Source organism: Vicugna pacos, chromosome 12 (genome assembly GCF_048564905.1).
Source record: "Vicugna pacos chromosome 12, VicPac4, whole genome shotgun sequence".
Classification (NCBI taxonomy): Eukaryota; Metazoa; Chordata; class Mammalia; order Artiodactyla; family Camelidae; genus Vicugna; species Vicugna pacos.
This window is the reverse complement of record NC_132998.1, coordinates 41,810,616-41,827,774: the sequence shown is the minus strand read 5'-3', so window position 1 is coordinate 41,827,774 and position 17,159 is coordinate 41,810,616. Positions and strand designations below refer to the sequence as shown.

The following is a 17,159-nucleotide window of genomic DNA, read 5'->3' as shown; positions in this document are numbered from 1 at the left end:
TATAAATCACATAAAAATCCAAGTAAATGCCATGAGTGATCTGACCCCCAATCTAAGAGACTTAATAAGTCAGTGGTTTGGGTCATGGGGCTCTTAGTGAAAAAAAAATATTGTTACTTATTTCGAAAATCATTACCTAGATGTGTTTTCTCTTACATATGTCTACACTGTTGCTGTGACATCTGCCTCCAAGACAGCCAGACAGTTCTACAAACTGAGCCACCTCCATGCTAGTAAAACCCCTTGCTGACAGCTCAGGGCACAGGGCGGAAGAGGGGGCCATATACAAATGTAAGAGCCGATCATGAGGGGGTAAAGTGTTGGAGGAGGTCATCAAGAGGACACGACTGCCAGCTGACCCTCAAGCGGGACCCAGACCATCAGAGGCTCCTCATCCCCTCCCCTGTCCTTGGAGTGTGCATTCACTTGCCTTCCCCGCGATAGTACCGGCCCAAAGATGCAGCCTTGAGAGCACTGTGGTGCTGAGTCCATTCAGACGATATACAAGACTCAGCCCAGTTAAGGCTTTTATACAAATGCATAAGATTCTGGCAGGTGAGAACAGAGATCTACGTGTCTTATGGCCACCCAAGACAAGCCTTGTAAGTAAGTTCCCTTGCTTATTAAAACTGCCACTACCAATCTGGAGTGGTCTGACTCTTTCTTCACTCTCTCCCATTCCTCTGTGTAAGAGAGCAGTTTACAAACCAACACTTACACGGCTAGAGACACATCATTTGGGAAAAAAAATTACAAGCAAAGAAAACCAAAGATGCGAATTGATTTTCACAAAGCGATAGGCAACCTAAGATGAATAGACCTGGTCCTTTAACCATGTCAGGTGAATGTTTATTGAAGAATGACTGGGCGCCTAACGTGGCACTTTGCGTGCACACTTGAGGGCAACTCTCCATCAAGTATGAATCACTTTGCTGAGTCAGCACGCTGCTGTGGTTTAAGTATCATTCTAAATGCAAAATAGGTACCAATCTGTTTCTGGTAAACAGTATATGTAAGCTTAAGTCCCAGTTCGTGCTGACAGTTCTTGGGTACATAGTCAGAGCTCTTGACAGCACATACATCAGTCCAGAGCTCTTGGCAGACACCAGTTGTCCCCTCTACTTAACTCCCTCTCTTTCTCCCTTCACATTAGTTGCTTCGGTTTTGTCTCCCCTAATTTACTTCTAATTCATTCCTAAACCCCTGCTAATCTGTATTCTTCCCACAAGACTCCACTAAAACTGCTATTCCCAAGGTCACCAATGACCTCCTTTTTGCTAAAACTGACAGGCACTTCCCAGTTTGCGTTTTTGTTATTTTTTTCCTCTCACATGAACGGGTACTACACTGACACCATCGCCTCCTCCCACCTCCATGAACTATTCTTTTCTCTTAACTCCAATTATATGACTCTTCTCTTAGGTTTTTTTTTTTTCCTGTCTCCTCATTTGGGCTGTCTGTTTATTTCCTTCTGCCTTTCCTAAGTGTTGATATTTTTGAAAAACCAGTCCTTAGTTCTTTTCTCAAATTGCTGTGGTATATAATCCATTTCCAGAGGTTTATTTATATCCTTTTGCCTCCCAGGACAGGTCTTTCTCATGCACTCCAGTTCATGTGAATAGTGCATATCCTTTTGACCCTTCTTGCTCGAATTTATCTACTTCTCTACTCCTCCCGGCCCCACACCACATGCCATAAAGGTTCAGACCACATCACCTGTTTCCTCCATAACTCTGAACATACACTTGACTGGCATCTCTGTTCTAAACTTGTCTACTTCTATTGCAGTAACAGTGAATCAAAAAGGATTTTTCCCCTAAAATCTAAACATGTGTCTCTCACTCCTTTAATAAAACTAAAACTCTCCAGTGACTTCTTCCTTCATGTGGATGACAACACATAGTTCATACAGGGCTTTACAAGGTGCATTTTGTAATATTTTCTTTCCTCCTTGCCAACGCTCCAGCCTCATCTTTCCCCTGCCGCCGTGTTCCCAGCCTCTGTCACTGAACGATACGATGTGCTGGCAGAAGATGAGCAAGCCTCTTCATTGGGAAACTAGCAATTATTTATCAGGATAACCATACTTCTTAGACTCATGCTTCCAGGATAAATTTGCTCCTATTAAACTGACCACTTCTGTTACCTCTGGCATTCAACCTTCACATTCAAGTAATTGGTTAAGTAATTACTTACGTGATTAAGTAATACAAAAGTCTGGACACAGAAGAGATGCTTTGAGCTATTTGAAAAGAATAATCCATGATTGAAAGAATTTAGTTGTCTTGAGTTACTGTTACCTTGTGTTATTTTATACATCTTCATAATTTCCCTGTTTATTTTGCTACAGTATTGGGTGTTTTCTATTCCAATCTTCAAATTTTCCAAAACATAAAAAAGGCAAATGTGGACGCATGCATTTTACACTGTTATAGAGTTTATTTGAGGTCAGCTTATGCAGTTTCAGGGTCAGTAGTTACAAAGCTATTGCTGAAGGGACAGCTCTAATTGTGAGGGAAAACCTGGACAGCATAGATATAGCTTGGTAGCAGATCTATATTTGTATCATATGCCATCTTCGAATTTTTAAGCCTTTATGCTCAATAATCAATATTCTATCCAGCACAATAATAACACATAGAATTATTTATGGTTACAATTAAGGTGTACTTTTCAGTCACAAGAGGAATGAAAAAGTTACTAGAGAGATGATGTGATTTAATGAAAAGGCCATTGAACAAGCAGCAAAGTCTCTCAAATGAGGTAATAAATGTGAAAGTCTTTGAGAAAAAAAAGTACTATGCAAGCATAGTGTTAATAGTAAAAGTCTAAAATATTCATTTATAGTAGACCTCATGCTTTCTGGGGCTATCAGAATAACATTAAAAAATTGTTCAATACAGCAGTAGTATACGGTACAGTGGGAAACTCTTAAGACCCAGATTTCAACTTCAAACTTGGAATTTACTCTTTTGTGATCTTAAAGGTCGACCCTTAACACCCTTTCTACACACAATCTTTTAACTTTGTTTTTATATAGTGGTATTCTGTTGGTGTTCTTGTCTTTCTTTTTCCTTTAGGAAGTGTTTCACACCAACTGTGTTATTAAAACTGGACGTGTTCAAAAAGGGTTGTCAGAGACACCAGCAAACTTTGATTCAATCTCAGGGGAATAACTGCAAGGTTACTGTCCCAAAGTCATCACTTTTTGGATGTCTCAATAAATCTGGCCTTGATAACACAAAAATATGCCTTCTTGGAAGCCCACGGAGGAAGGAACATGACTGCATTTGCTGTAAAGTGCCAAATTACACAGATATTCCAGAGAGCAGGTGAAAGTCTTAAGAAGTTAATATAAGAAGGTTTATATCTCTTTTTTTCTTTTTTCTCTTCTTTCTTTCTTTCATCCTTTCTTTTGTCCTTTCTTTCATTGGCACTTGAGCTTATTTCAAAGAAGTATGTTTTATAGCTGACATTAATAATATTATTTATTTGTATTTCATATCCTTTCCAACTGAAGTCCAAGAATCTCCAAAAAATGATCTCATTAATCCTTAGAACACCCTTATATGGAGAGCAGAGGGGAAAATATTACTCAATCTCTTACTAAGTGAGAAGAATAAAGTATAAATGCTTTAACTGAGGTGCAATTAAAACAGTCGGAGATCCAGATGTACAACTAAGGTTTTGTACTTCTGTTCTCTTTATTTCATTTTAATAACAGCATATTTCTCTTACCTTCCTTCATTGAATAGAAGATCTTATCCCTTTTCTTTCCAAGTAGAATATGATTTACTTGAGGGCATTAGATTCAAAATAAATCTTTTTCATTATATTTTTAGGGCCTAGACTAAGGTACACAAAACAATTCTGTATTATTATGTATGAAACTGAATTAAATTAAACTATTATTTTCATTTTAAAAGTACTTGCTTTTTTTTTTTTTGTAACTCAGACAGTATAAAAAAGTTGTATAGTGAAAAGTAGGTCTCTCTCTCTCATCCATTATACAGTCCCTGACCCAGAGGCAAATGTCAATAACATTTTCTTGTTTTATGTATCTTTCCGGACACTCTCATGCATATTAATGAGTATGTGTGTGTCTTAGTGTTTGTACGTATTTTTTAACAAGTGAGAGAGCAAGTGAACACACTGTACTAAATTTTTAAAAAACTTAATAATATATATTATGCAACTGTAAATTTCATTTGGAAATAATTTCAAATGTATATAAAAATTAGCAAGAATAAAAATAGTATAAAGAACATCCATACATTCTTAACCTAGATTCAAATGGTACTAACATTCTACTATAATTATTATTTGTTTAATCTCTCTCCCTTTCCTTTCCTCCTTCTCTCTCTTTCATCATTTAAAGGAAGTTGCACACATCATGGCCTTTTACTCCTAAATATGTTGGTCTTTAATTCCTGGGTGATTTGATGGGCCAGGAAGAAAACGAGGTAGGCAGTGAAGTGGGGGGAACTTCAGAGACACTGGGAGACCACCATCAGTACCATGAATAATCTCAATTTCCTCTCAGTCTCAGATGAAAGGAGGGCTGGGTTGGCCAAGCAGGTTCAGGTGAGACTCAGGTGGGATCAAGCAGACAACAGGTCAGACTGAAGCAAGAGGCTTGTTAGCACTGTCAGAACAGGCTGCTTGAGCATGTGCTGCCCTGCCTGCGGTTAGGACCGGGAGAGGTTTACCTGGCATCTGGGTGACACTTTGTAGACTGCTTGCTCACTGATGGCAGTCTAGCTGGTCTAGGATCGCAGGCCAGCTCTGGTTCAACTGCCACTGAGGCTTCATTGCTGATTAGGGCCGCCTTTTCCTCTTGAGAAGGCCAGCTCTGCCCTGGAGGGTAGTCTGCCTAGACTTTCAAGAGTAAAATCTTGACTCAATCTGGGAAAATGTGAGGATCAAAATAACTAAGCAGAGTAATGAATTATAAGCTATTGAACAAAGTAATAATCCATGAGTCTATATCAATAGTAAATAGATAGTAAACAGGGGAGAAGATCTAGTCCTTATTTATATTAGGATGCAGAGAACCAAATAGTAAATTTTTGTAGAAAGAGTGGGAGTTGGAAAACTATCATTTTGCTTACAAGACAGTAAAGATTGGATCAAGTAAATCACAAATAGATGCTAAATCTAGGAGAGGGTTTTTGATGTGGAGCAAGATATTTGCATGGTTGTAAAATGGCTCTCAGAGACTGCTTATTACTTGCAAGGGAGAACAAAAAGAATCATTACAGTGGAAAATGGAGCAACATCTTGACTGCTGTTTTAATTTTCAAAATTAACATCACCAGTGAAAGACAGATGGCTATTAGATATCCCCAGATTTGATTCCCGGAAAGAAAAAAATTCACCTATGTGTTATTTTTACCTGGGATCATTAATCTAAAACTAATCAGGAAACATCAGGCAAATCCAAAAAGAGGAACATTCAATTAAAGAAAGGACAAGGAGGTTTGTGTTCTTCAAAATTACCAATATCCTGGAAGACAAAAAGAGGCTCTGATATGATTCCGACTGAAGGAGTCTCAAGAGATATAACCAAATGCAATCCTCATCCTAGAACTGACGCTGTACTGGAGAGGTAAAAGTGCTCCACAGGAATGCTTTCTGGTCAGGAGGCAAAGTTGAAATGTGGACATGTATTACTTTAAAGTATTATATCAATGGTACAATATCAATATTAACTGAATTTGAGAATTTTACTGCGGTTATATAAGAGAATATCATTACTCTTAGGAATTAAAGATCAACATATTTTCAAGTAAAAGGCCATGAAACGTGCAACTTCCTTCAAATGATGAAAGAGAGGGAGGAAGAGAGATTAAACAAACGATAATTAGGGTGAAATGTTATTAATATTCTATTTGATTGCCAAGGAAAGTACTTAAAATAAAATACTAGGATATTTTGATGCATATAGAAAGGATAAAAGGGAAGAAAAAGTGGGGAGACAGGGGCTTGTCGAAAGCTAACTGTGCCAACAAAACCCTTCTGTATACAGTCCCTCGGCAACGGCTTGTGAAAGGCAGTAACCCTCACTCTCCACCTTCACACACACACACACACACACCCCCCTCCCAGCCCCTTAGGGGTTTTGCTGCCCCTAAGAGCTTTCAGCAATGCAGGGGGAGAAGAACTGAGTCTAGCTGCTAAAGGAGTCCAGAAGCGGGAACTCTCTCGGGTATTTGCCTTATTTGGCAGACGAACAACAATGGCGGTCCCAAGTGACATTATCAACAAGGTGACTCTCAATGGCTCTCTTCTTGATAATGGGTTGAAAATAGGGGTCCCTAATCCAAAATGTCTAATGACAGTCAAACCACAGCCCTTGCCCCAGCTCTCCCATTCCACAATTTGTACATGTGACTATAGCTTTTCCTTGCTGAGTAGTTAGGAGGAAGCAGCTGGCCATCTTTCTGGCTCCAGTGATCACTTTCTCTTGGTGATGATCCACTTTCCTCGCTCAAAATTCGCTCTTTGCTATGAGCTCTGGCTCTGGCCAGTTTAGAGAGTTTTGTGGAAAGTCCCTACAAGTGGTTAGGTGGTGGGAGCTGACAGTCACTTAGTGGTCCCAGAATATCCTGTGATGGCTCCCTGTGGTAGACACATCCTAAGGTGACCTTCAGTGAGCCACATCTTTGTATAATTCCCTCCCTTTGAGTATGGGCAGAACCTGTGACTGATCTACAGCCAACAGAATATGGCAAAAGTGATCGAATGTTACTCCCATGATTATATTACTCTTTAATAATCCATTTGAGCAGACTGGAGCAAAGACTCCCCTGCTGGCTCTGAAGAAGCAAGCAGCCATGTTGAGAGAGAGCCTATGAGAAACCTCCTGGCAGGAACTGAGGCAGCTTGTAGAGCTGAGAGCAGCCTCCAGCTGATGGCCAGCAACAAAATTGCATCCTCAGTCCTACAGCCGCAAGGAACAGAACTCTGCCAACTAACACCCGGGCCTTAAAATGAACCTAAACTCCAGATTTTACTTCAACCTCTTAAGACTCTGAGCAAAAGATCTATCGAAGCTGTGCTTGCATCAGTGGCCCATTGAAACTGTGAGATGATGTCCATTGTTTTAGGTGCTTAACTTTGCGGTAATTTGTCACACAGCAATAGAGAACTCATACATCCCCCAGGCAATAAGAACATCTCCCAGGAGGAGAAAAGAGGGGCTCTACCCTAGCTTAGCCCCTGTGGCTTCTATGTGCAGCTCTTCAGGCCCCTGCATTCTTCAAGCTCCCAATCTGCTTCCAGCAGGTAGCACTGCTGGTGGAGTTTACTTCTCATTTTTCTCACAAAGACAAATGAGTCAATTAAAATAAAAAGAAATGTGAAGGAAGAGCTTATGAATACTCAGAAGAGCAGTGGCTTGCATAAGGCATGCCCGCATGCCCACATGCCCACATGCCCACAAGCAGAAGCACCCATGTGGTTACTTCCCAGAATGCTTTGCTCTGCTTGATGCTGAGCTGCCCTTCAGTGACCAGTCCTCAGGGATGTTTACACCAGCCAGAATGGGGAAGATGGTGATGGACACAGTGGCTTGCGGGCCACAAGATACTTCAAAATGAAAGCTGTTCCTACCAATACTGTTGTGTCAGAAGGGGGACAGGGATTAACAGAGGAGTGGGTCCCACTGCCACCTTCTGAAAGGGACTGCAGAACTTATAGTTCTGCTCTCCAATTACCAGCCCCCAAATTAAGCTGTAACAGAAAAATCCTTTCAGATTATGGCTCTCCAAAGGGATCTAAGTCTGGGGTCTCTCACCGCCTATTCATTTAATCACCATTTAATGATCTTCTACTCTATGCCAGCACTGCTGACATAGCAGCAGATAAAACATATGAAATCCCCAAACATATGGAGCTTTGAGTCTAATGGGAGATACAGAGAAGGAAATGGCAATTAAAATACACGATAGGGAAAGTGCAAATGCTGACACAGCACAAAAGAGGGACACCTCCCCACTGCAAAATGGTCTGGGAAGGAATCCGATACTCCACCAGTAATGACATCTGAACTGAGACCTGAAGGATGAAAAGGAATCGACAACACAGAGTGCTCTAAGCAGAGGGAAAATGTGACTCACACCCGGAGCTGAGTTTGAAGAGCAGTGGAACTGAAGCATAGAGTTTGCAGGTTAGTTGATGATAAGGTACAGCAGTTATCCAGCAGGTACTGGGTACCAGTGTTGTGCAAATTGGATGGTATATATCATCTCATTGGATTTTCACAGCATTCCTCAGATGCACCTGAGACGAAGAGATGTTAAGTGCTTTGCCCATGGCCATACTGCTGGTAAATGGTGCAGCCAGGAATTAATGTGCAGCTGACAGTCTTAACCCCCAACTCTCACGCCCTCGTCTAACTCAGATGAATAAACCAGATGGCGGGGCTTCAGCTCAGGCCTCTATCCTTCACTAACAGAGGCACCAACCTAATCCTGAGGTCCCAATCCGTCCCAGATGCTGACATTTCTATGACTTCAGAATCCCTGTCCAGTCCTTGAGAACTTGCCCATAAGTAGGAACCAGTTAGCCCTTTCCCAGTCGATAGGTCCCTTGTTAGCAAGCCAGGTTTCCACATTGAGGCGCTGCTTCCCTAGATTTTTAAAAAACTAGAGTCTGATCTCGGTCCCCTTGCCTAGATCCCACAGCTCAGACCTCAGACACCACCCTCTGCCTCTTGTCTTTAGACTTCTTCCTATGTTTTTATTCCACGAGTATCCCCAGGTGGCTTTTGGGTTCCTGTGCTCTCGCTGTTCTCTGGAGTCTAGTCCTCGGTATAGTCTGACTACAAAACACTGCTGAAAGAACCTCTTTATACATGTAGGTGGCCATGAATTTCCCTAGGCACAGCATTGTGGCCAACTTTTCCCATTTCAAAACCCACTTTTGACCTCCCTATTCTCTGAATCCATAGTGCATCACCCGCCTCCTCCCATGTAGGCTGCTGGAGTTAGTAGTCAAATCCTGTTGCTTTGCTTTTCAGACTGTTTCGCAGAGGAAAGCTATCATTTCTCTCTTGACTTGACTATTTAAAGATGACCTGCCCTTCCCCCAAACCACAAGAACAAGTAAATTAATCAAAGTGGCTGTTTTCTAAGCAAATCAGAAATCTCTTCTTAAGAAGAATTCTATAATCACTGTAGAGATACCAAAATAAATAGCTCAGTCTGTAGCCAACTTTGAAAACAAAATTTTCTAACACTAAATGTGTATTTTTGCATACATAAAGATACACAATTTTCTATGTATATACATTTATTTTGTATTCATATTTGTATCTGTAGTACAGTATTCTTGCTAATCATATAGATATTTAACCTGTATCCACTGCGTATCTTTCTCTCTTTGGGCTTCAGCTGATTTCTCCAGCCTCTTTAGGTGTGGAACTCTTCTATTTAGCAGGCTACAGGTATTTTCTGGTATAGCATCGCTTCTTTTTGAATATTCTGTGGCTCCCTGGAGGGCCCAAGTCTTAACGTATGGAGGTTTATTTTTTTATTTTCTTACAAGGCAAGAGTTCTTTATTGTCTACAAAGATGCTTATAAATAGCTTCAATTGAAACAATCATTGTTATGAGAATAAATTAACTGCTCAGTCAATAATCCCCACAGTTTTCTACATCTTTAGATATATTGTTGTCCTCTTCTTCTAACCATGATGATATTGTAAACCTTATAAGTATGTTTGCTATAAGTTATGAAGACCAACTTAAAAGGATAACTGTCACTTAGTATTTCACACACCCATCCAATAACGTTTTTCCGTTTATGAAGGAGTCATCATTTGACAGTTCTGTCCGGGGGGTCTTTATTCCTTTTCAGTTCTAAATTGCTTGAACATGACTTCTGTTCCTGACAATCAATTTCTTGCCGAACTCTTTGCTGTCTAGCATCTCAAATTCCTTTTTTTAAGGCCACCAGTGACCTTCTCTTCAATTTAAAGTGAAGTTTTCCTTGTTCCTGTATTTTGAGCCTTTCCATTGCCTTTTATCTGGTTGGCCACTGCATTCTCAATTACACTTTTTTTTTTTCTGTTTTCAGTAACACCAGTTATACCTGGTGCAAGTTATACATTTGGTCACTTAGCTTTTATATCCTTTGCCAGTTCTACACCTCTTTGTATCCTTCAAATATCCATGTGTTCCAAAGGACTCTTGCTATATTTATATTAAAATTTGAGATATAACTCAAAGTGCATAACCTATGAATTGTTCACACATTAGTGAGCAGGAGGCTGCAGAGGTGGGCAAATATTTTAATACCCCAGGAAAGTCCATTCAACTTTTCGTTTTATAATTAAAATTCACTTGCAACTCAGTGCCTTTGTTTTCCCCTGGGGCAAATACATTTCTTGCGAGCCTCTAAGCGCCTGCACCATTTACGCAGCTGCTATCCTTACCCAAACATTATGCCAGATGCTGGAGATCCAGTGATGACTCAAAACAGACTCTGCCATTATTTTCATAAAGATTAAAGTCGAATGGGGAAGACTGGAATTAATAACTTTATTAACCAAGAAATCCTCTAACTCCAACTCTAGCCAGTGTTAAATATTATTGCAAGAGACTATAATAGGAAGATTTGACCCTGTCAAGGAACTCAAGGAGTACTACCTTAAGGATGCAACTCTTTAATAGAGATCTGAATGATGAGTAGGAGTTCAATATACGAGAGGAACCTGCTAACCAGAAGGACTGGCACAAGCTAAGTCTCAGTGGTGGGGCAGAGAAGAGATTGTAAGAGAAGCAAAAGGAAGGCAAATGTTCCCAGCATGCACACAGCAACCATGCTGGGCCTTGCAAACTGGATTAGTTTTGTCATTAGCTTGCAGGTAATGGAAAGCTACCAAAGAATTTCAGGTGACAAGGGGACGAAGAGAGGCTATGGGGAGAGGGGAAAACACGAATGTCACGCTCAGATTTATTCTTCCATGTCAAGCTTTGTGTTGATTTTCGACCCTTAGTACCATCTCTTCCTTCCTGATCTAAAGCTAGCAGGCGGTCCTAATAGTTTAGATTTAGTTCTTTTGTCTGAATCAAAGGCCTCTAATTCTGAGTCTCTGTACTTCGTTCAGCTCCCTTTTCACAGACTTTCCACAGTATTTAAATTCAGGAACAAACTCAATTTAACCTTCTAGCCAAGGCTTATACTTATGCACTTACGACCAGGTTGTCCCTACTGGTTTTTCACAACCAGTATTTGTTCTGATAATTAGGTGCTAATGAGCTTCCCATCGTCCCTGCCTCCGGTCCTACCAAACACTGGTCCTTACCCGAACACACTGTGCCTTCTCCTCCCATTCTGCCTTTGTACTTACTGGAGGCACCTCTGTCTGATCTCGACCTGGAAAACACTCTACTCATTTTTTAAAAGTCAGATAAATGATGGCTTATTTTGGAAACTTTTTTCTAATTTTTACAGGTAGAGGAAGTCACTTCTCGCCTCTGCTCCCTCAGGACTCTGCAAACCTCTAATATAGAACTTATCACAATGTTGTATAATTATTTATATTCGACTTTGTGTTGACCTCTAGACCATGAGCCCTCGACAGCAGTGGTGGTAGTTTGTTCATTGTGGACATGCCATAGGTGCTCAGTAATAGTGTGTATTTAAAAAAATAATTTATAGAGTAAGAGCACTTAGAAGTAAAGGAGAAAAAACACCTTAGTAAAATGACTGTTTTTTTTTTATGTTTTACACATATATTAACATCTTGATTCTACAAGATTATGAACTCTGGGGAACTTAATATTTCTATACTTATCTATTTGTATCTCTCTTGATGTAATGTTGGACACATGGTAGATACTCCACTAAAACAGAACAAAATAAACTACACACACACACACACACACCACACACAGATTTTTAAAATGAAAACATTTATTTTGCCTTTTAGGGTGTGTTGGGGATACAGAACAGCATGAGTTAGAAAAGGACTTTAGCCCAGTTCTGTCACCATTTCGTCATCCACATGAGACCATAAGCTGTTGGAAAGTATTAGAGTGTTGACCTTTTTATACACACATATATATATATATCAGAATAAATTGAACCTTTTATAACTGCAAGTTTGAAACTTTCATCAACTCACAAAAAATAACAGAATAAAAAGGTAAAGGCAAATAGAGTAAAACAGAGTAAAAAGTAGAAGGCAAAGCTAAAGAATTTTCCATTTGTGTTATACACATATAGGTATATTTATACATATATGTATGTATGTATATACACACACATAATGATGTCCTGTATCAAGTAATGTTAAAGTTGCAAAAAGCTCCTAAAAGGTATTTAATCTAAATTTATTTAATTCATTTTTTTATGTTAAAAATGTGAAATCTAAGACATATCAGAAAACTTACATGCAATAAGTGATAAGGTGTATCTAGTACTAAAATCTCCTGAAATCAGTTTCAAGTTTTAAAGAGTAATTAATATGATTAGTTCCCAATGTTTTTGTGGTAGACCAGAATTTTTCTGTTTGTAAAAACTGGTTTTTAATGAAATTCCTGAATTACTTAAAACACACACACACACACACACACACAACTAAGCAAGTCAGTAGCAATAAAAATCTTAAAAGGTGGCAACACTGGCTGAGCACATACTGCATGCCAGACACTGTTCCCAATGCTCCTAAGATTAGCTCAACAAAATTTTCTCAATGACCCTATGAGGTAGGTACTTTAATTTCTCCCAGTTTTTATATGAAGAAATGAAGGCCTGAAAGGGATGGAGCAAGAACTTGTACTCAGGTAGTCTCGTCCCAGACGCCATATTCTCACCACAATGCAGGCAAACCCACAAGGAAGCAAACAAAAATTGTCTTTGAAAGTGTCCTCTCTGGTGGCTCTGCTGAGCAGAACTCTTTGCTTATCCAAACACAGTCTCTCATGCGCTTAAAATTGAGAAGAGTTGCTGGAACTTAACTTTCCATCACACCTCTCACTCAGTCACAGCAGATTTTACCATGCTCTGCTCCACATTATAAACTTCACCCAGCTCTGACTTGGCAGTACCAATGTGTATATGCTATTTTAGCCCAAATATGTTTTTCAAAGTGATTCAAGTGCCATGGTACCCCTCTGAGAGTTTTACAGTGTCGTGGTATGAGGACAAAGAGTCACTTTCAAACAAGGATTGTGACCAAGACAGTCCTTATATTACACTCAGTTCCTTGCCACTAAAATCAGTATTACAAAACAAGTAATCCTCTGCTTTTAATAGAATTTTACATTTAAAACACCCACTTTGATGTCAGTTTATATTTTATTTATCACAAACATTATTAAAACTAATTACGTATACTTCAATAGAAATAATAGATCACAAAAATTAATTCTGGAATAATCTTAGGAATAATTAGCTGAATTCAAGGCCTAGTGTCTTGTAAAACTTGTTTTGGGCAAAACACCCATGGCTTAATATCCCTTGAATTTAGCCTATTCATACTCTTAATTATTGCATTTTCATTTCACTTCCTCACTCTGCACATTTCAAATGCACATTAGCAAAGGGATTAAGTTCAGGGATATAATTGTCTTATTATGCAATATTAACAAGAGTAAAATATTTTGTGCTAAATCAAGTGTGTTCAGGCAACTTTGGGTTGTTTTACAATTTATGTGCATGTCGCTAGATAGACTCTTCAGTGGCTAATTAAATGATACCATCTAAAAATGGTTTATCTTCAACTGATAGGTTCTATGTACAGACTGATTTTTTCTGAGGAGGTTAGATTTCAGGCTTCTCTTTTTTGTTCCTTTAAATCACTGGACATCTGTAAATAAATTCAGTGAGTAGTAAATCTCACTTTCAGTTCAACTGTCCTAGAAACTAGTATTAATATATGCCAACCTACTGAAAAAATGGGTGTAAAATTTCGGATTCTCTCTACTCTGCTTTATTCGAACACAATTTAATTTTTAAACTTCGAACAAAGACAAAATTCATCCATTTCTCACTCTTCTATTTAATCTATCTAAACTCTATCTAAAGCCAAACAATTGTAAACTCAATGAATTATGACCATCAAGAACTTTATTACAGAGGATGAGTATGAAGATAGATTGTTTGAATGTACTCCACAATACAAAATAACTTTGTCCAAAAGTGTTTTTTTTGGAATCCATTGTAATTTAAGCATTTTATTTTTGTAAAGTTGTAGTGATCACATTTGGGATTAAAATGTAAATTATAAAATAACTGACAGCTTCACAATATCCAAATGCAAAGTTTTACAAATCTATTTTGGTTAGAACATAACTGAGAACTTAAGGACACACAGAAACACAAGAAAAGCAAATAAGTCCATACCTCAACTCATGTTTCCTGTTTTCCAGCAAGTTCTCTGTTTTATTCTGCCACACCTTGAAATACATTCTATATTTTTAGTAATTTATCAGAGGAGACCTTGCCATATAGGAAAACATACAGCATGCACAAGAGCAAGGATATTTTATGTTGTTCAGTGATAAATACATCCCAAGCACCTAGAAGAATACATGACACAGAGCAGACAACAAAAGCAAAGCAAGAAAAACAACAACAAAAACTAGTTAAACATCCAGGTATCCGGAGGGTGGGAGGGACGGAGAGAGAAAGATATTGATTGACTGGGGCATTGAATTTTGAAAACCCATTCCTGAGTCTTCTCCATTTACTGATTTACTGACTGGGTGATCTCTGGCAACAAGTTTAAAACCATTAGTCTCTGTTTCCTTAGCAGCAGGTAAGCAGTGTTATTAGCAGGTAATAATATCAATTACTTAACACAGATCAATTATTAAGAATGAATGATATTATGCCCACAAAAACAACTGTTAAATTTTTAAAGTGCTGATAAACACTATGCTCATGTATATAAAATACACACCTAAGTCTCCATGCATTCACATATTAATACAAGCCTAAGCTAAGCTGACATTGTGGTTACTATATTTTGGGCTTCACTAAAAAGTTGGCCATGGAAATCCAGAATTTCACACTGTTAAGACAAGCACAGAATTCATGACATATCCAAGTACTTCAACTGAGAAAGTTGAAAACTAAATGGTACAATGTGTTAAATAACTAAAAGGTGCTAATGAAGGTGCTTACATAAGTTTAAAGCATACAAGAAACATACAAGAAGGGAAAGAAGAGAGTTATTTTGGAGTAAGTGATAATATCATAATTTTAGTAGCAATTTTCAGAAGAAAACAAAATATCACCCTCAGCCTCTGGGAAATGCAGACAACTTCAGAAAGGGTAACAGGAATCTCTTTTATCACTGTGCACTTTTCCCAACTCTTCTTAAGATCTGTAAAACCTGTCACTTAATAACATTTAACTTGGTACACCAGGTGCAAAGAATTGGATAAGACAATACAGAGAAGAAAAATGCAAAAAAAAAATGATGACTGAACTCAGACAAAGAACATATGTGTTCGAAAGGAGGCAAGTAACACAGCCATACTTGTAGCATCACACATCTTCCACCTATGGTGCCCCATGCTAAGAATTCTTTCTAGGGAGTTTGTGGCTTGGAAAACTGCTATGAACTCACTGACATCCTTTCTCTAAAAAATTAAAATTCAAAGCAAAAACTTTCTGTCAATAAAGTCTACCATCCAGGTAGATGATATCATGTATATCCATGTTGTACAAAGTTGTTCAAAGGAAAACAAGAAGATAAGCAATTTTAACACCGTCATCACTACCAAAGCAGTGAAGCAGTGCGTTTGTGATTAGAGACAATAATACTGAGAAAAGCACTTACACACAGCAGAAAATACAATTTTAAACGTCTAGACTGTTAATTAGCTGAGTAAGATTTTCTTCATTGTTGACACAATGATATAAATCGATTTTTAGAGAATTAATTGTTAGGAAACAAATGCTTTCCCTTGGTCAAGATTGATCACCTGTGAAAATGACTGAGTCAATACCCTTGGGTTATTCAACTGCACTTTAAAGTACTTAATGGAAAAAAAAAAACCACCTCAAAGCAATGAACCATTACGCTTTCGAGTTCACGTTATCAAAATTTATGGATTCTCACTTTTATTTTTGAAATTCACAGCATACGCCAACATAAATCTCCCTGTAAATGTTAATCCCAGATGCACATTTGTAAGCTTTTGAGGTTGGTAGATTATATACTGTTTTGGCTGAGATGACAAGCTCCGTTCTTTAGGTGCCATTAATACACATCTGACTCTTTCTACAAACTCAGTTTTGCTCAGACCGGAATTGAATCGAGCAACAGTTAACATCAAGCATTGCCAAACAGGACTGGGCTGGTAGAAGACAGAGAAGTGTGACATAGTCGAGAAGCTCCCACTGTCTTTGAGCACAAGTTGAGCACCTCCAAACCCTGATGTCTAACTATCCAAATTCATGGTTTGCACAGGCACAAACAGTCTCTCTTAAAGCAGAGTGAAAAATAAATCTGAAAAGCGTGAGCAAATCACAGCCTGACGGACAAGTCGTGATTCAAAAGTTTTATTACCCTAGCAGAGATGGAGATGTTATTAAACAACAGCTATTTACACCTTTCTGTGCCTGCATTTCATAAATAACTGCATTCAACTTTGAGATAACAAAAGACTGCTGCTTTATACCATGATAACAGGCAATAGTAAAGGAGTTAAAAGTGTGTTTGAATTCTTCATTTGGTAGCATGTGAACATTCTCAGTCAATTAAAAGCTTTTATTGTATCTGATTTTTCAGGATTCCTGCCAGATTTAATCATCTATGTCCATAGTAATTCAACAGCTGTAAATATATTTGTTTTGCTACAATACTGTAAGGATCCTCAGGTGTAATATCACTACTAGTAAGTGATTATATAAGTGAAAGCTTTAACTTCAGGGATTAAATATTCTGCAGATAAATAAAACACATAATTTTGTTATGCATTCAAAAGCACCTAATACAATCAATGGTTTTAACATCTCTCAATTCCAGGAAAAAAAAGAAAAAAACAGTCTATCCCTTAAAACTGTTTGTTATTATCATTTCCCAGGTTAAAAATAATAAACATGAATGCAAAGTACTACAACTTCATTTCAAAAGCTAAAGCCTTTGCTCACTTGGTAAATTCTGTTTTCTGGTATAGGTACAACTTTGGAAAACT

At 38.3% G+C, this 17,159-nt stretch overlaps 1 protein-coding gene across 13 annotated transcripts in view; it reads right to left on the bottom strand.

Annotated features, from left to right (window-relative positions):
* MGAT4C (MGAT4 family member C) overlaps positions 1-17,159 on the bottom strand; it is a 338,576-nt gene that overhangs the window by 171,112 nt on the left and 150,305 nt on the right. The window lies entirely within an intron of this gene.